Consider the following 20,273-nt stretch of genomic DNA (forward strand, 5'->3'; position numbering starts at 1 on the left):
GGGCTCCAATGCAGCCAGAAAAAGACAGAGATAAGGCTAAGGTAAGAACAGAGCTAGAGTGTTCTAATGAACTATGCCAGCTGCCTGTGACAAAGGATGCTTGCAGTATCCTGGGAGAGGGTCAAACCTCCTGCTAAGGCTAGGACACATGATCTTCTGGCTGGAGAGCTGCACCAAGTGAAGGAACTGTGGAAGGAGATCAGCAATTTGCAGAGCATCAGAGAGAAAGAGGAAGACATTGAGTGGGTCTCCCCCAGGTCCCTGTAATTTCAAGAGTCCAGCTCTCCAGTTACAGTGGAAGAGCAGGAAAAATCTCTGACTATGAAGTTGGAAGGAGAAAATTTCCATACCTGAACCTCGTAGAAAAGTCTTTACACTGAGAATGATGGAAAAGGCAGAGATTCTTTAACAAAAAAAAGTAAAGGATGAGGAAGGTGAGACACAGTCATGGAAAAAGCCTTGGCAATCAGTGGAAGTCAGCTCAAGTCAGTTTCAGCAAAGACAAATAAATAGGGAAGTGCCCGAGGGGTTGCCTCATGTGGAAAATGTGTATGCTTTTTCTGGGGAAGCAGCATGTTTGGGTCCCCATCTGAAGTGCCTTTTTTAATGTATGCAGAGTAGGAAAAATTAGTAGGAGGGATTAGAAGCCTGCATGCAGCTGCAGACCTATGAACTTATTGGTCCCATGCAGATATTGTGGGATAGCTTGCACAACCAGGGAACTTCCCTGTATGGATACAGGTACTTTAGGATGCCCTGGCTGGGATTCTGAGGAGGGGGAGCTGGAGCAGCAGGAATGTTTAGACCTCCAGCTTAGGCTGTGGAGGGATGGGCACAGCATGCACTGGCTCTGGGCTTCCCGACAGCTGAGCAACAAAAGAAGCCCAGCTGTCAAGCTCAGACACAGCCACACCAAAAGAAAACCAAACCCCCAGGACCAGCAGGATCCCTGGTCAGAGAGACTGGCTGCATGTGTCCAGCAGAGCAGCTCTCTGGATGAGAGGAGCTGCAGCTCCCAGCTCAGCTCCTCTTCATTGCAACAGCCGTGGAGCCAGGGAGAATGGGGTGTGGCAGGGACAGCCACCACCCCTGGGCACAAACAAAACAAAACAAAGACCCCAAAAATGGGATGGAATAATAAATCATCCCTGAAGCAGGCAGCAGGGACAACTGGGCAGCCAGCAGCCACCATGGGACCCAGCAGCCACCATGGGACCCAGCAGCCACTGGGACCCAGTGTTCAGGGTCCTTGAGAGGATAATGCAGAATGAAAAAGAATGACCACAACCCTGGGCTTCAAAAGATCAGACATTGGACTGTTCACAGTTCACAGATCTTTGAAGAATGTTTTGGCTTCTGGTCCTGGAGAGATCCTTCCTTTCCAACCTCAAACTTGTTATAGATGGATAATGAGATGATTTGTTCTTGCAATTAAGGGATGACTATTGTGTAAATATTAAGAAAATTTTCAGTGATATATAGTTATGTTATTGTGGTTTGGATGTACTATGTTCTTCCCACAGTTCCCTTTTCCCCTCCTGTACTGTGACCATCAGACAGCCGGGGTTGTCTAAGACAGGTAAAAAGAGGGCGTGTGCACGTGTCCCCTGCATGGGACAGTTGGGAATGGAAAAGCTTGGTGCTTAGGGGGTGCAGCATGGCAACACCTGACCTCCACTCAAGTTACAAGAAAGCAGTCTCCACTGATAAATGGCAAAAGAAGAGCTGACTGACAGAGTTTGGGAGGGGCCAGAGTGAGCTGATGCAGGGGTATAAAAGATGGAGCAGGGGTATAAAAAGATGGAGCAGGGGTATAAAAGATGGAGCAGGGGTATAAAAAGATGGAGAAGGGGTATAAAAGATGGAGCATCCATCTTGAAGATGAACCAGCCACATGGTATGCACGCAGGCAGTTCCCAGTGCTGCAACTTTTTCCTTATGTAGTCCTTTGTTGTATTTTTGTGAGGGTTTAATAAACCTTTTTAAATTTTCCAAGTGAGCGGCTACTTCTCACAAACGGATACTATGTTTTAATGCTGAGACTTCAGCAGCAATTTTGAGGTGCCAAAGCAGCAAGGAGGAGTTCAGGACATGCCTCAGCCAACTGCCGGGGTGATAAGTGATGATATAAACATGTAAACCTGGTATTGTAAATTAACAAAGGGAACAAGAAGGTGCAGAAAAAGGGGTGGGGATCATTTAACGAAAGCTAGTGGTGACTGGTTTTCTTACAGAAAAAATAAACTATTGTAAACCCCAGCCACCCATCCAATGAACCAACAAAAACCCAGAGAGGGGGAAATGATGTTGCCCTTTTCAAAACCTCCAAATTTTCAAAAGTGTTTTTCTTGAGAAACAGCAGCATAGGGTTCATTTATTCCTGACACAAAATTAATTTCAAGGCTTTTTATTCTAACTGCTACAGCTTCAAAATACAACTGTCTGGCTGTCCATATCATCAATCCAAAACATGGGAAATAACATTTAAATGTCAAAACATTTCTTGCTTTCTTATTTTCTAATTCCAGGATCTGTGTCTACAACTACAGCAGGAAAGGCCATATTTTGCCAACAGGGAATAAAAAAATTATTGTACTTCTTTTGCAGTGATTCATAATTCCTGATCTAATAAATAACAAAAAGTGTAGGTCAGGATTCACATCTAATCCTAATAGCGTTTCTTTTTGGATGTGCTTTTCACATTTCAGAAGGTTTCTGATAACATTATGACTTTGATGTTGATACATCAAGCTGTTCTTAAAGTTCCTTTTATTTTTCTTATCATGCAGCCTTCCCTTAATTGCTAAATATGTGCAATAAAATTAAAACCTTTTTCTTATATTCTTGTAACCTAAGTTATAAAAACTTTCTTTTAGTTCATTGTTACATGCAAATTAAGTAAAGGTAGTCTGTACTCTGGAAGGTTATTTTATTTTCTTTTAGATCCATTAAAATGATTTTTTTCCCTTCCTGAGCAATATACAGACTGTTAGCCAAAGTTTTATCTAGAAGACATGAATCAGTTGTTGACCATTAGACATGGACTAGAAAGCCGTAGCGTGGGCTGACTGTGTTGGAGATGATGAGGTATCTTGTGGATTGGAGAGGCTTTTCAGTCACTTGACTCATCACTCTCTGTGAGTCCACATCGTGCTGCTCTCTGATCTCCTGCATGCTGTGCCATTTTTCTGGGAGCACTGCTCCATGTAAAATATGAGCTGATATCTGGCTAGGATGATGTGAACTAATGATAAGTGCGAAGATGAAAAGTTAATATAATGCTGTGAAAATTATTAAAGCACGAGAAAGTCTCATTCTGACAGACTATTCAAAGAGAAACTCCAGGTACAAGGGAAGACTAGGGAAAATCTGTTGTGTTGTCAGTATTAGATTCCAGCTGGTGAGAGCATTAATTCAAGGAAGTTTCACTCACCATTTCTCACTGTAATAAAGGCTCCACTCTTGCTGAAATAAACAGATCATCCCTACTCCTTCACCCTTTATTTTTACTTCAGTCTAATCAATTCAATCATTAAATGGAGCAGGTTCTGAGACTGCTTTTTCTGGAGTCTGCACAGGACCATGGAAGATGTCTAAAGGCACCTTTATGTAGTGGTAAATATATATTATATATAATATAAATTAGGCTAATTGTGTTTCCATTTAGATGTAAACTATAAAGTCTGATCAGCTTTGCCCCTTCATTCTCTTAGGAGAGTAATTATTTTACAGTCAGAAAATTGATATGATGATGTGTGCTGGTTTTGTTTGTGGTGGAGCTACCTTTCTTCACAGTGGCTGTTTTGGAGCTATATTTTGGATTTCTGCTGAACACAGGGTTGATAACACAGAGATGTTTTTGTTATTGCTGAGCAGGGCTTACACAGAGCCAAGGCCTTTTCTGCTGTTTGTACTGCCACACTGGTGAGGAAGTTGGGGGTGTATGGGAGACTGGAAGGAGGCACAGCTGGGACTGGTGACCCAAACTGACCAAAGGGATTTCCAGACCATGTGGCATCCTGCTCAGTACATAAAGGCAGAGGAAAGAAGGAGGAAGGAGAGGACATTTGGAGTGATGATGTTTGTCTTCTAAATCACCATTACGCATGATGGGGCCCTGCTCTCCTGGAGATGGCTGAAAGCCTGCCTGCCCTAGGGGACCACTGGATTCATTCCTTGTTTTGCTTTGTTTGGATGCATGGACTTCAGTGCCCCTATCAAAGTGGCTTTATCTCAACCCATGATGTTTCTCCTTTTAACCTTCTGATTGTCTCCCCAGACCTGCTGGTGGGGGACTGAATGAGCAGCTGCTGGGGCCTGGCTGCTGGCCGGGGTGGAACCATGACATGATGCCATCAGCTTCTGCATGATTGCAGAGTTTTTGAGACAACACCAAAATTATAATCTGTGCAAAAATTTAGAATTTTTTGTAAATGAAAATGAGGAATCTAATATAGGTCTGCATTCAGTATAGTTGAATGCATAGGTCTGCATTCAGTGTAGTTGGACATTGACATAGATGGATGAGGATTCTAAAGTAGAAATGAAAGATAAAAAGCTTGAGGTTTTAATGACTATGCCCAGTCAGAGAAATGATAACTGGTTGGCTGGAGCCAGCAAACAGTCACAGAAAAAGTGAAATATTTCTTAAAATTGTGCTAGAACCTGTACAGATGATGGCTATCACCATTGACAGTACTGAAAAATAATATGCCTCTTTTCTTGCTCAACTTTGAGAAAAGATTTAATTTCTCATGGCCAGTATTTCCACAGTATACATGTAGAAGCATCCCTTTTGGTATCTGCAGACTTCTCTAATGCAAAAAGCTGGTTCTAGCTGCTATAAACATGTCTAGTATTACAGAGGAAAGACTCTTTGACAAAGTCTTAGCCACTTCATTTTTTCAAAAAAGAACCAGGAATATCAATCACTACGGTTTCCACAGCTGAGCACAGCTATAGTAAGAAAAGATGTACATGTATCAGTGCTCTACAAAATTTATTGCTTTGAACTTTTCTCTAGCCTAGCCAACTAATAATCACATACTTAAGATCCAAACAAGTTAGCTACACCTTCAATTTTTCAGCTAACTTGTTTTGAAGTTTTTTAATATATTTTTCCTTAATTTTCAGAACTGTTCCTTCCATTGCAGATTTGAGTTCAAGTCTTGTGGAATAAAATTTCCCTGGACAAATCCCTTGATTTCTTTATGTCTTATTTTGCCTGGTAACAACAGAAAAACCCTCTGCATTTTATCTTGTAGGTAGAAATGCAATGTAAATAACTTGATTAGGTATAGTCTTTCATTCTCTGACAGTCAGTATCACTTCTAGTTCAATACTTTTAATTTCACTTTTATCTTGGCTGCCTTAATTTCAGAAAACTGGAATCCTCTGCTCATTTAGACAAGAAAGGATCTTCTGTCTGGAAAAATACAAAACAGCCACCAACCCATTAAACTGGCTGTCTCTTTATGTCTAAGGCATCCATTTTCATTTAGTAATTTTATAAATAGTTTCCTGTTTGACATTGAGTTATTACTTATTTTCTCTGCTAAAGTGCACATGAATTTCATTTTTTCCTATGGTACTTTCTGAGAACAGCCATTATACAGAGTTAAAGTCTCTGAATTGTCCATTGCTTGCTCAGTGGAGTGTATAAAACTGGTGTTAAGTAGCTTACCAGCCCACTTGCCTCTTGCTTATCCAACTGTAACATTATTTATTATTTTAATTGAGTTAGAAATGAGTCATTCTTCCATAGCCAAATAAAGGATGGTGACTTTATTTTCCTGAAATGTTAGATTTAAGCTTTTTTCATCCCAGGAAAACATAAGGTGATTTCATAGCTGTTTCTGTGGGTCTGTTCCTATTCCTATTCAAATCAGTACCAAATGCTTTGGGTTCTTCTGCATTAGCTAAAGGCTGATATGAAATTCATATCCCTAGCCCTTGCTGACTGATTGCTGAGCTTGGCTGCTAGTACAGAGACTCAGATCTCAGCCTAACTACTCTTTCTGATGGTGTTTATACCCTCCTAACCATTCTATGCTCCTATGCACCTATCTACCTAATCTTCTGAGTTGGTGTTGATCTGAGGGAGGGCTCAGAAGTTGGTGCAACATCATATTTATGTAGAGAAAGCATCTTCCTTCTTCTCCCTAGCTTGTAGAAAGCTGGTGATTTATGCATTTGCTTTTGCACTTCACTACCTGGTACAGTGAAATGTGGATGTAAAGATTTTGTCCGGAAATAAAGTGAAATGTGGACATAAAGATTTTGTCCAGAAATAAAAGCAAAAATAACCTATTTTTGTCTAGTGAAGTCTGGCTTCTGACAGCAACGTGTTTTTCTTTCCTCCCTCTCAATTTTTAGTCTGACAAGCTGCACTTGTCTTCATGGGGTTGTACTGTCAGAGTCAGGAAACAATCAGAAGAGGACTCATGCTGATCACCTCTTGCAGGGTGGTCTGCCATTCTCAGAGATCCCTGAGATTGCACTGAGTATGGGGGATTAGTTTGAGTTACACCAAACAGAGCAGAAATACTTGAAGTGTTGTGGGAAAGAGAAGACATTGCTTTTTACCTTCCACAGTACAATGCATTTATTACAACATATTCTTTAAACTCTCTAGCTAACAGAATGACAAACCAGCTGCTGAAAAAATGCTGTCAATGATATGGGGCTTGAGGGCAAGGTTCACAGGAGCTTTCCAGATGTTTAGTGTCCTAGCTTTTCACTCTGCCTTCGTCTCTTCACTGTGCCTTCATCTTCGAGGTCTGCTTACCTGAAGGAGATTTAGGGCAAAGAAAATCAGTATTGTGACTTGTTTCATTTAAAGATAGACAAGGAACAATTCATGAGAAAACATGTCATTCAATTTGCCTCCTCCTCTATAGCTCGCATAAGCAAGTAAATGAGTAATAGAATTTATCAGCAATGTATTTTTCAGGGTTTATCTGCTTGGTTGTTCTTGTTGTTGCTTGTTTATTGTTTGGAATTTTTTTTTTGTCTCTCCTACATTCTACTTACAAACAGTTTTTTTCTTCCAAGGTCATGGTTACCTGAGGTTACAGCTGCAGAAAAGAAGTGTATTGCTAGCCTGCCAAAAAGTTGAAATTAGTATTGCCTTTAGCAGTAGCTTGTGACTGATCCAAGTAACAGTTTAACAATTGGTAGCAAGATATTAATTCCGAAATAAAGGCCAAAGCCCAGCAGTCCTGCCAACGACATATTCCCACTGCTTCTAGCCCTATTGTGTATTAGTCCATAACCTGCCATATGGTATCTCACCTGTGCTATGATGATGTGCTTGTGATTAAGTGAGAAACAATAAGAAAAAGCAGGCATACAAAAAGTGGACCTGTGCATACTATTCTTCTAAAGAAGTGAATTCTTTACTGTCCAGAAAACTTATGTTGTGAATATTCTGGAGATGATTTAATAGCAATAGTGACAAAGTTTTTGTGGTTTAAAACCTGAGAAATATGTCTCATCTTTAACCTTTAATAATTGTACCTGTATCATTCTGCAATGTGATTCACTTAGTAATTTCTTCCAATTAGCTGCAGTGGAACTGAAATCAACTGTATTGCAAACTTTCTATATTTATTGATATTTTTAAAATTCTTAAGGTACAAAATGCACAAATTTTATTTGAAGGAAATAGTATTAAAGTGAATTTTTTTGAAGATTTAAGAACTTTGAAAATATAAACATGGAAGGTATACAGAACTATGGAAGGATCATGAGGAAACCAATTTTGGTGGTTGTTCGGCTTTGTGCTTTCTTTTTTCTTTTTGTTTTTTTCTAAAACTGCAGGTTTTATAAAGTCAAAAAGTCTTTAGTGACTTAATTTATGCTTTAGAAGTGCTTTCATAGAAAATATGTGGGGAAAGGCTTTCAGAGCTCTAGTCCAATAGATCTGATTTTTTTGTGTCCATAATGTTGTAAGCCAAAACAACAGAAACCTCTTTTATTTTGGTACAAATAAAACCCTTTCAACAGCACATTGGTACTGCTATTGTTATTAGTACCTCACACAATAATGTAAAGGTGAAGTAACTGACCTTTAGATATTTCTTATTATTGTTAGCTATTTCTTCCAAATTGGTTTGACCTTGTTTTACTGTCCAAAGGTTAATACTTATCCTGAAGTACCTGAAGCATGATTTTCTTTCATGCTACCTAAAGTTGCACAAAGGTGGTGATTTCAAGTGTAGTTCTCTTTCATTTGATGGCACAAAACAAGCCCAAGATATCATCAATAACCATTTTTTTCTTCTGCAGTATTCTGAACATTCTGTTCTGCAGCAATGTACTTTCAAGCTTTGACGGGAGATAAGAGAACAAGAGTGGGGCATGCCTTATTGTGAAACAATGCAGCTCGTTCTGAAAGGCGGCGAATCAATACAGCTATTTATTTAAGCCCACAGGCCAGTTTAAACTAAAACGATTCACAATGCAGGTTAGAGAGATCCGGCCTCCATTCTCTCTAGAGAAGGCACTGCTGCTCTCTTTATTACAAAACTCTCATCTTGAAAAGCTTAAAATGCAATAGATTAAAAAAAAATATCCAAAGAAAGAAGATATTTTGGCACTGCTGTCTCTGAGGACAGGACTGTGAAGTTTAAAAGATCAAACAACAGAGTATCTCTCCTCACACTGCAAGCAATCTTTGAGCTGTTTCAGAACAAGACCATTGGTAACACCACTGGGAGAACAAGTGACTTATGAAAGTATTCATGTTCCAGAAATGAGCTATTTTTTCCCCTCCCCTTCTTCACTCAGTCATCTTAACAAGGCTCAGAAAAGATGATTCTTCCTGTGAAACCATCCTCCTTGGATCTCATCAGTCTCATTGCTGGGATTCTTTATTAGATTAGTAACCCTAACCTATTCATCAATATAGTAGCAGCTAAGGAGATAACTAAGAATCTTCTCTCCCATCTTGAATACAAAAATATTTTTCAATATTTTGTAGTACTTGCACTGTTGGACCTCAAAATGGAGAAGTACTGCAGGACTGAAAAAGTGTTCTGGTGCCTGAAAGTACAACAAATGGCATATTATAAACTCCATATACAAACCTCTTTACCTTCTACATTTATTTTTGAGCGAGAATGTCTCCACTTTCACCATTTTAGACCAAAACACTGGAACAAATGTTCTAAAATTCAATTTACTCTTTAGAGTAAAAAGAAAAAATGTATCCTTTTTCAGCTCACCTCACAGCTTCAAAAGCAAACCATGCTTGCAGGTATCTGAGATATATTCTCTTACGTGTGCCAAAAAAAAAAAAAATTGCAGATACCTTTGTGGTATGACAGAAGTTTCATGACATTGTTATGAAAAAAATGTTCAAAAAGTAATCTAAATATTTTCTGTATTAATGTGGGGAGAAAATAAATATGATACATAATGCCGCCCATATCCTAAGCCAGAAAAATAATAATAAAAATACCTTAGGGTTGTTTCTGCAGCTAGGATGAGCTGAGTTAGCCATTTCAATGGGTGTGTGATCCACGTGCTGGAGTCCACCTTGAGATCTGGCTGTGTAAAAATACCATTGTGGTCTCTGCAGACTGAAACAAGGGTTACACCACATAAGACAGACAAGGGGGTCTTCCCTGGGTTCCTTGTTCTGCCAATCCTGAACAGGTCAGCCAGCACAAGAAAAGGGTAGAAGAGGGAAAGAATTGGTTTTGGGAAAAACCCCGAGATCTCTTCCTTTGTCAATTAACTGATAAGTGGCAAACATTAAACAATCCCTCTACTGCAGGCTGTAATTGGTAAACATTTCTATACTTTTATGGTATACTTGGAAGTGTTGTGCCCTCCATATTCATTCTTCCCCTGTACATCTTCCTAAATAACAAAAAATTAATTCCATATTTTATGATAGAGGTTTGTAGTTTAAGTTACTCCTGGTATGTACTGCCCCATATTTCTCAGCAATTTGTTTCATTTGCTGTTGCTGTTGCTGGTTGCCAGGCTCTAGTACATTGTGTGAAGGTTTTCTTGCAGTCTGCAAATTTTGTAGTCCGACTTGCCAGGCATCTCTTTCAACCCAACACATCCTTTATAAATCTCCATTTTAAAATCAAAACTAATCAGATCTGCTGGAGAATACAAATGTTTAGTTTTAGTTTTACAATAAACATTGAGTTCTATTTCATGGATCTCAGAACTTAATAGATCTCACTAGTTAAAACATTTCTCTAGACTGCTACATTTTTAAGATGGATCCCAAAGGTTAGGAAATGTTCTTAATCATAGAACACCAGTTTGGAAGGAGCCTCAAGGATCATCTGGACCAGCCTTTCCTGGCAAAAGCACACTCTAGACAAGCACCTTCTCAAGCTGGATCTTAGAAGTGTCCAGTGTTTTGGAATTCACCACTCCCCTAGAGAGGAGTTCATTACCATGGTTAGTTTCTCTTTTTGTGAGAAACTTTCTACTTGTGTCCAATTGGAACCTCTGCAGGAATAATTTTTATCTATTATCCCTTGTCTTTTCCATGTGATTCCTTTCAAAAAAGAAGCTTCCATCTTCTTTATATCCAACCTGTAAATACTGGAACATGGCATAGTGAGTTAACTTTGGGAGACCCGTGCCCACCAAACCACACTACTATTCCAGTGGGACAGGGGAGAGAAAATAAAATAGAAAACAACTAGTAGGTTGAGATAATGCAGTTTAAAGCAAGAAAACAGCAAGACAAAAAAGCAAAAGTTTGCATGCATTTAAGAAGAGGGAAAGATAAATTAATCTCTACTTCCTATTAGCGAGTGAGGCTCAGCCATTTCCTGGGAAGCAGGGCTTCAGCATGAGGAACTGCTGCTCCACATGCTGAAGGCAAACACTGTAAAATAACTAATGCCTCCTATTCCTCCTTCTGCCCTCCCTCAGCTTTTATATCTGAGCTGACATCAAATGCCATGGGATATGGCTTTGGTCAGTTTGGGTCAGCTGGCCTGGTTGTGTCCCCTCCCAGGATCTTGCCCACCCCCAGCCCCCTTGATGGATGCAGTGGAATGTTGAAGAGACAGCGCTAATGCTGTGCCAGTGCTGCTCAGCAATAGCCAAAACAGCGGTGTGTTATCAGCACCTTTCCAATTACCAGTGCAAAGTGCAGCAAGGTGAGGGCTGCTGTGGGGGAAATGAACTCCAGCTCAGCCAGAAACATTGCACACGGTGATAGGATCTCCCCTAAGACTTCCTTTTTTGAAGCTGAACAAACCATATCTCTCAGCCTTTCCTCACTCAGCAGGCTTCCCAGCCCCTGGACCATCTTTATGGCCCTTTTCTGGACCCTCTCCAGCCTCCTCATTTAGGGACTAAAGCCAAGCACAGTATTCCAGGAGTGGCCTGACAAGCACTCAGCAGAGTGGGATGGTGGTGCCTTTGTCTCTGTAGGTGATGCACTTTTTGATGCAGCCCAGCATTGGCTCTCTTTCCCACAGCATGCTCTGTACACCCAGTGTGTGTTTGATGTCTACCAGGACCCCTGGGTCCCTTTCCACGGGCTGTTCCCCTTCTGGGAAGATCCCAGCCTGTGCTGCCCTCCTGGATTATGTTTTCCCTGGTGCAAGATCTTGCATTTGTCTTTGCTGGACTTCATAAGGTTCTTGCCAGCCACTCTTCCAGCCTATCCAGGCCTTTCTGCAGGGCACTTTTCCTTTCCAAGAACCCATTTCCCACTCTCTTTGGTATTACCATGGCATCATCACAGTACTCTTGATCCCATTGTCCAGATCACTTGGGAAGATAATCAGCAGCTTTGGGCCCAACACTGATCCCTGGGGCACCCACCTTGTGAGAGGCTGCCAGCCTGGGAAGGAGCTGTGGAGCACCCCCTTCTGGGGGCCCAAGAGCCAGACCTCTTTTCCAGACCATCACACATCAGTTTCTCTGGGAGGAAACTGTGCAGAAAACCTTGGAAAAATCCAGCTAGACAGTGTCCACTGCTTTCCCACATGAATTGAGCATGTTACTTCATCTTAGAAGACAATCATGATGCTTTGACATGATTTGCTCTTGGTGAATCTGTCTTGTACTTCTAATCATGTGCTTCATCTGATTTGTGGCAGTCTTCAGGAGGGTTTGTTCCATAACTCTCCCAGGGCCTAAAATAAGACTGATGTGCCTACAATTACCTGGATCTTAAGAACTGGGTTCCTAAATCTTCTTGTAGATGGGGTGAAATTAGCCTTCTTACAGTCTTTTGGGAAGTCTCCTGATCCCCATGGCTTCTTAAAGATTATGGAGAGCATCCTCTTCCCAATGACATCAGCTCTTTTAGCACCCTTGGGTGCATATTTTCAACTCCTGTGATAATTCACATACCCTCTCTTTCTTCACTGGCCCTGTGATTTCATCAAACTGGATATTTGCTCCCAAGGCTTGAGGCCCAACAGACATGAAAAGTGTTGTAAAGACAGACATGAAGAAAGTGTTGGGAACCTCTGTCTTTTCAATGTTGTTAGTAACTGGGTAATTCACCTCTTCTGCAAAACACCAGTTCATTATTTCCTTCTATTTCAGCTTATTGTTATTTATATTACTGAAGAATACTTGTAGTTTTTAACATATTTGGCTGTTTTCAGTTTGAGTGGAACTTTTGCATTTCTAGCTGCATCTCTGGATGCCTTGATAATACTAGTCCAGTTCTCCACAGATATTTATCTACTTTTCCATCTCTTGTATGCCTCTGTTGGTTTTGAGCAAAACAGAAGTTTGCAGGTTATTCAACTGGGTCTCTAGCTCCACCTACTTCCCTTAAATTTAAAGGGCATGAATGATTACCATCCTTTCAATAGGACTTCCTTGAAATACTCAGTAGCTCCTTCATCCTCCATAGTGTCTTGCCACAAAATTCCTGCAAATTAGCTCTGAGGTAGCTCAAATTTGCTCTTTAAGATCTTCAGCATATTCAGTGGGATCCCAAGTTCTGTAATACTGTGATCATTGCAGCCACAGCTATCATTAACCAAGGTATCACAAAGCAGGTTTTCTTGGTTTGTGAGGAACAAGTCCAATAGTGCCTCATTCTTGGTTTTTTAATGAGGAAGTCGGCCTCTGTACATTTCAGGAACTTGATAGCATGAAAGCTGCTGCATTGTTCTACCAAAAAATGTCTGGGTAATTGAAGTTGCCTATAATGATCAGATTGTGTTTTACTTAAGTGAGTTATATGTTGATTTGTTGGCTTTATCGTCCTGGTTTTAAGGTTAGTAGCAGATGCCAATTGTGAGATCTCCCCCTTGACCTAGGGGCACTTGACAGGGTTTCCATAATCCACATAGTTAAATTCTATCCAGTCAAAGTTCTACTTAATAACATAGAGTGCAACTCTTCCTCCTCTTCCTCACTGTCTTTACAAAACAGCCTGTAGCGACCCACTGTGATCTTTCAATCATGTGAATTGTCCCACCGCATTTCAGTCATTCCTAGTAATTATGCCGGAGTAAGGCAATGTCCAATTTCTCTAATTCCCCACAGGACATAAGGGAGTTCTTCACTTCTTTTTCAATACCGCCAGTCTCTCTTGAAGGCCTATCAGATGTGACTGGGCTTATGATTTTTGTAATTGCTCAGTGAGAAGTGCAGGATAGGAGAAAGCTAATCTAAGAACAGAAAAGGGTGACAAACAGTGCTGGAAGATTTATGTATGTGCATTAGAAGAATTTCAGGAATGTTTGTTAGAAAAAATGTTTTATCTGGCATATTCATTATCTAAAAACACGGCAATTTTCTTATTACTGAAGATGTAATAAAATAAAACAAACAAAGATAAATGATTATGAGCTTTGGTCACTTGTTAGCAGGCAAAGACATTTAAGAGTTCAGTAGCAGGGTGGAAATCCTTGCTGGGATTCCCAGTCTCTCAAGGAAAGTCAACGATATGTGGACCTGATCTTCTCTTGGCAAAAAAAAGAAAAAGCTCTGGAAAAAGTTGTCAACAGTAGAATCTATTCTGCAGTTTCCTCTGTCTGTCGTTGCTACGCCTATTTCATAGCCAAAGGGCATAATTTTCCAGAGATGCTAATCCAACATTACCCACAAACTCACTGATATTATATTGAAGCAGGGGAGTGGTGAGCAGGGAGGGAAGAAAAGATGTGAGTTCATAATGAGAAAGTTCCATACCTAGCACTCAGAGGGGCATGTTTTAGAGGCTGATATTAATTATATCAGCCTTTAAAAGGACTGCAGTAAAAGCCTGGACTTACTTTCCCTAATCTGAACAATCATTCCAAATCAAAAGTCCTTCAGTCTTTCTGTGAGAAACTTTAATACACTTTTTATGTCTCCACCTCATAAACCCCTATAGACAAGATTGAATTTAACAAATGTATACAAAGAATGACAGCTGACACTAATTTCATGTGCTGGAAGTTAAATGCAATGACAGCCCCTTAAGTAATGCAGTTGAAAAAAGTATGCAAAGCTCAGAAGAAATAAGAGATTAAATGAGGCTACACATCTTCTTTATCTATAACTGCTAGAAAACTGCAACTATACTTTAGATGCATTGACTCCACAGCCTAAAGGGATTTTTAAATATACCAAATAAGTACATCTCTCTCTCCGATCCAATTGTCCTGAAATCCCTCAAGCTGCTAGGCTCTCTCATGGAAAATATTCAGTAAATGTTATCAAATACCCTTCTTCCCACCACAGTGCTGACCACACAGACCCGATGGACTACCCTGAATTTCAGCTAACTGCAGAAAAGAAGTATAGTCAAACACGTTCTGAATAGGAATCTTTGAAAGCATGATAAAACCAAGTCGGGTGGGCGCCTGGGGAATGCACACCAAAGATTTGAAAAACATTTGAGTTAGCATCTGTAGATGAAAGTGCTGGACTAGAAGTTCCCCAGGGAGGCAACTATGGCCAGCAGCTGATGGTAGGTAACAGGACACTGCAGCTGGGGCCCTTTCTTGCTGAGCCTGTAACAAGCCTTCTCTGTAGGGTGGCAGATTAAGAATAAGGCTAAGATAATGGAATTTGTGCATGCCTGGTCTGCTTGCTCTGCCTGACCAGAGCACTGATATCACTCTGACAGCTGCCTTCTCAACACTCTCCCCTTGCAGCAAATGGTGGGCCAGTCTGTCAGCTGCATGTGCATGCTTAACAGTGACATACTGGCAATTAAAGAGAGAATTATTCACTTTTGTACTGGATACGGGTAAATAATCCATGAAACACACAAGCATGAAATGTTAGGGTAGAGGAGTCCTGGTGCAATTCAGGGCAGTTTTAGCATGATCTGTTTCCATATTTACAAAAAGAAAAAGAAAAACTAGGGATTTGAAATTACACATTTATTTTAATACTTGGAGTAAGTTTGTAATATTCACTACTTAGTATCTTGATCAAAGCAGAAATTCTGACTGCTTAGCAGTAATCCATACTAATAATTTATTAAAATAATAAAATATGCATGAAAGACCCTACATTTAACTATTAACTTTTGAAAACCTCAGCCATAAATTCTATAGCTGTTATAAATTCTGCAGTATTGGTGACATTATTCAACTCTAGATTACTCTAAGGCTGGTGGCTTGCTACCATTTGGCATTTAAGGGCCTGTGAAGACAATAATAAAATATTTTTCTGAAAAGGAGAATTAAAAAGGGGAGTTAAACAACAGCTGTCAAGCTAAATCTGCAGAAATAGTATCTCAATCTCATGTTTTTTAATAAAATTTTAATTTTTTTTTCTTTTACTGAGGTGTTTTGCTCTCCTATGGAACTAGAGATTATAGATAATATTTTAGCCCCTGATGAGGGGGCTAAAATGATGCATCTGACTCCATCTTATCAGAAGGTTAATTAATTACTTTATTATACTATATTATTCTATACTATATTACACTATATTACATTACATCTAAACTGAATCTGCCAAGCACTCAACTCTGCACACAACTGCACAGAATCTTGTGACTGTCAGCCCACAGTCCCAACACACACACACACACACACACACACACACACACACACACACACACACTTGGGATAGGCCAAGGAAACAAAACACCATCACTTTGGGTAAACAATCTCCATATTGCATTCTACTTTGGCACAAACACAGGCACAGCAAATGACATAAGAATTGTCCTTCTCTTCTCTAAGGTTCAGAGAATGTGAAACCCAGAAATATTCTTGGGAAGAATTGTGCCTTGCTTTTCTCTGTGAAGAGAAATGTGGCGACAAGAGGTTGGCATGTGAAAACAGTATATGTGGTCAAATGCAGAGAAGAGGAAAAAAAGGGCTATTTTTATATATTGAATAAACAGATGCTGAGGATAAAAAAAATTAGGGATATTCTGAACCAAAAACAGAAGAAGGAGAAGCTGTAATAGCTGCTTGTGGGGAGGAGATAATTCCTACCCAGTGAGAACATGCATTGAAAGCTTTGAAGATCATCCTTCAGACAGATCATTCACAATACAGGTGAATTAATCAAACCTCAAAAACTAGATTCAGATTTACTTGAGTTAGTTTGCATTGCTAGGTCCATTTGAGCATTTCCTGGGCTCTGCTCTTGATTTTAATCACACTTTCTCTACTGTTTACTAGTCTTAATCTCTAACCATCCACAAATTTGGAAAGACCCTACTTAGGACCACCATCTACAAAAAAGTGAGAGAAAGAAGAAATAATTTTTAAGGGGGATTCCTGTTGTCAGCTACTTTTCATTAAATATTTCTATGGCTCAGTTTGCTCAGGTGCTGTTACCATCAGAAGAAAAGTGTGCCATGCAATGGTGTCAGTGGCAGCAGCAGGAGCTGGTGATATTGCTACTCCTGTGCTGTTGTTCCACCTGCCAGCTGTTCTCTTGGGAAAAAAAGCAGGAAGAGCTTCTGCCTCTTAGCTGGGGAATTGGCAGAAATTTTTTGGTCTATACACAGATTGGTGTCTATGCCTTAAGATGCCAATAGGAATGTTTAGGATGCCCTGCCTAAATTGCTGTGTGTAGCTTTATTGGCTGCCTAGCCTTTAGGCCTTTTGTAGCCCATGGCAGGGGCTCTTTCCTGATTGCGGTACATCCTTGAACTCCTATGTTCTGCTCAACTTTTCTTTTTGTTTTGGTTCTTTCAAACACTAATTACAGAGCAGTTCCATTTCAGAAATGGATTTTTGAAGTGATGTCCTCTATTGTACTGCCATACAAAACTTTTACAGTCTTCCTTTTTGATTAAAAAAAAAAAAGTTGAATCTTAAAGAACATACCATTTTAGAAATAATTAATTCCGACCAATAGAGAAGCCTGCATATTTTTTATATAAAGCTTTTGTAGTTAGTGAATATGTTGCCTAATACCTGGCTTTTGATAATCACTGACTTCTTTTCAAGAGAACTGTTGATTAGCAATTATTATTGGCTTTTGGCAAGATACATTCTGCCCCTTTCATGACTTCTCTTTCTTTGATTTTTTTAAGACAGCGTAAAAAGAGAAAGAAAGATATTCAGAGTCTGTAGGATATGTTCAGTAGTGCAAGGTACTACTTTGGCTACAGAGGGACATTTCTCCTCATTAACTAAATTATTTTCCTTGATTTTTCAATGATCATGATGCATATTTGTCTGTGGTGCTTAACCTTTAAACACTTTAATATGACTTTTCAAATGTGTCTCACAGGAGCCAGAAGCAATGGCACAGAAAGGCACTTAAACTCTCTCCCAGCTTACTCATGTAATTACAAAAATAAATTTTCTTCCTTTTGCTTTCCTTTTTTCTCTCTGTCATTGTCTGTTTCCCCACCTCCCTCATGTGCTTCTTTTCCCCCTTTGTCCTGGAATATTCAGAAGAGAAATCAAGCCTTACAGTATGTATTCTGTCAGTGACACCCTGAGAAGACCACTCCTTCAGCATGCCAGGCTAGTGATAGACTCATACTGACCAGTTCCACGTTGCTGGTGAGACTCTCACAGAATGTGGGACTTTGATTTTGTCCAGATGATGGAGAAAGATTTCACTGTTTCATCTTTAGTACAAGGATGGATCCTAAAAGACCAATGAGGTAAAGGAGCAGGAATTCACTGTTGTTTGTATTGTACAGCTTGTCTGGAAGCTATAGACAATTTTGGGATGCCACACACACCTATTGTCTATGGCCCAAAAAGTGTTATTTGGTAATAAATATGATAGCAGAAGATGCAGGGGACAACCTTTTTACAAGGCCAGAAGCATTACAAAAATGGCCTTCTTTATGCTAAGCTGTGGAACTGTTTCAGGTGCTTCTAGACCCCACAAAATCTCTGTATCTCAGAAACTTATATCAACATCAGTGTTGCTTTCCATATAATTATTTTTTAAGATGTTCTATCACATTGTTTACAAACATGAACATGAGAGTGTGTATTGGTAAAATGGCAAGAGTTTGCTTTTTATATCTTCTTGCAGGATTTTGGCTGCTTTTTTTTTTAGTTTCAAATGGTTCTCAGACTTTTATTAGTTCTAATTTAGGTCAATAAAAGTGAAACTTGCCCTTGCCTCTTTATTTAAAAATCTTTATTTTTTATTTTGATATTTAAAAATAAGAAGGTAGAGTGAAAAATTTTACATTCTCTTTTGATGTTGCATTTTCTTTTGATACCATTACCAATACAAGGCACTGATTAATGAAGAACTAACTTCTGTCAGAAGCACTAAATATAACAACAGAACTCAAGAGCTCTGTTGTACTTCTGATAATGTTAAATTGTACTTCTGATAATGTTAAATTTTATTGATTTTAGCTGATACTTCTGATAACAAGAGGAAAATGTGCAGTTTTCTGAATTATCTTTTACATTGAAGGAAAAAATTATGGTGAGAAACAAAGACTAAATGGGATGGCATTCTTCATATACAGGTTGTTTAGCATAATGCCTTGCTTTGACACATTGATTTTACAAAGTTTTACTCCTTTCTATTCCTCTCTCTTCACTGGTGTCATGGTTTAACGCTGGCACAATGCCAGTGCCCCCATGAAAATACCTTCTCTCTGGTGTCTACTGTGAGATGGGCCCAGGAATAGAGCGAAGCAGGCTCCAAGTTAGGAACAGAAGGAAAAAAACTTTATTAACTTCCAATATATTAAAGAAACACACAGAACTCAGGATGAAAACCTTCCAAACATTCCTCTTCCCCCCAACCAAGTTCCCAATGCATCACAGTAAGACAAAAGCTCAGACTCTAAATTCAGTTGCCAGCCCTCAGATCCCCAACTCTCAGTCCATCACCACCCTTTAGATAATCAATTCTCAGTTCATCAAGAGGAGAGGAGTCCCTCCTGTGCCATAGGCTTCCCCTGGAAATGCAGTTGAAACCTCATGCATTTCTATGTTGCTCATGGCACCGCCCGGAGATCATTTGCCATCGTGACACCTTCCTTCCATGTCCAGTGCTCTCACCACTGCACATGGACCAGAGCTGCTTCTAGGGTCTTCCTTTTAAGGGTGCTTTGTCCAGTTCCAAAAAGAGCACAGTCTCTCACTTTTGGGACACCCGTCCCCCCCACATTTCACCCCCTGGGGCCGAGGGGTACCAACACTGAACCCTCTTGGCTCCGAGCCATTGCCTCCCCCTGGATGCAGTCTCTGTGTCACAGGAAAATGGTTCTGTCCATGGCTATACAAGAAAAGTGCAGCCAAAGGCACTCCATCATCTCCTGCCATCTAGAATTCTTCTCAACTCCTCTTGGACATCTTTCACTTGCACAAACTTGCATCACACTTGCCCATTTCCTGCTATTCATCCCTATCTCTCTTCTCATTCAGGAGGAGGATCAGCATTTCTAAGGTTTCCATCATCCAAGAAAAAGGTTAAAAATCTCAGTCTCTGCCTGTCCAGAACTCCCACAGCTGCCTTGCCGGGCACCTTCTCGCCGCACCCCCCGCCCGTTTCTCTCTCGCTCTCTCTCTTTTTTTCTCTCTCTCTCTCCCCTGAGGGGTATGCAGCACGGGGTGGCTGCCCGATGACTCTTCAATGTTACTCCACCCTTCCATCCTCAAAGGTCTCTTCACCTCCCCTCTCTGTCCAAGGCCAGGCCTACCTCACCCGGCCTCATGGCTTTCCCCCCCCCCCCCCCCCCCGCCCAGCCGCAGCAGCCGGGCAGGGGAGAGGCCTGAGCTCTTTCACCACCGGAACCCAAGAGGATTTTTCCTGGGCGTTCCCCGCTTTTAACCCCCTGTTCTCAGAGGTGTATCCATGTCCCCAGTGGCCACACCAGGTGCCAATATTCAAATCTGAGCACCTATTGGTTTGACCACCAA

This window comes from Agelaius phoeniceus, chromosome Z (assembly GCF_051311805.1).
Source record: "Agelaius phoeniceus isolate bAgePho1 chromosome Z, bAgePho1.hap1, whole genome shotgun sequence".
Taxonomy (NCBI): Eukaryota; Metazoa; Chordata; class Aves; order Passeriformes; family Icteridae; genus Agelaius; species Agelaius phoeniceus.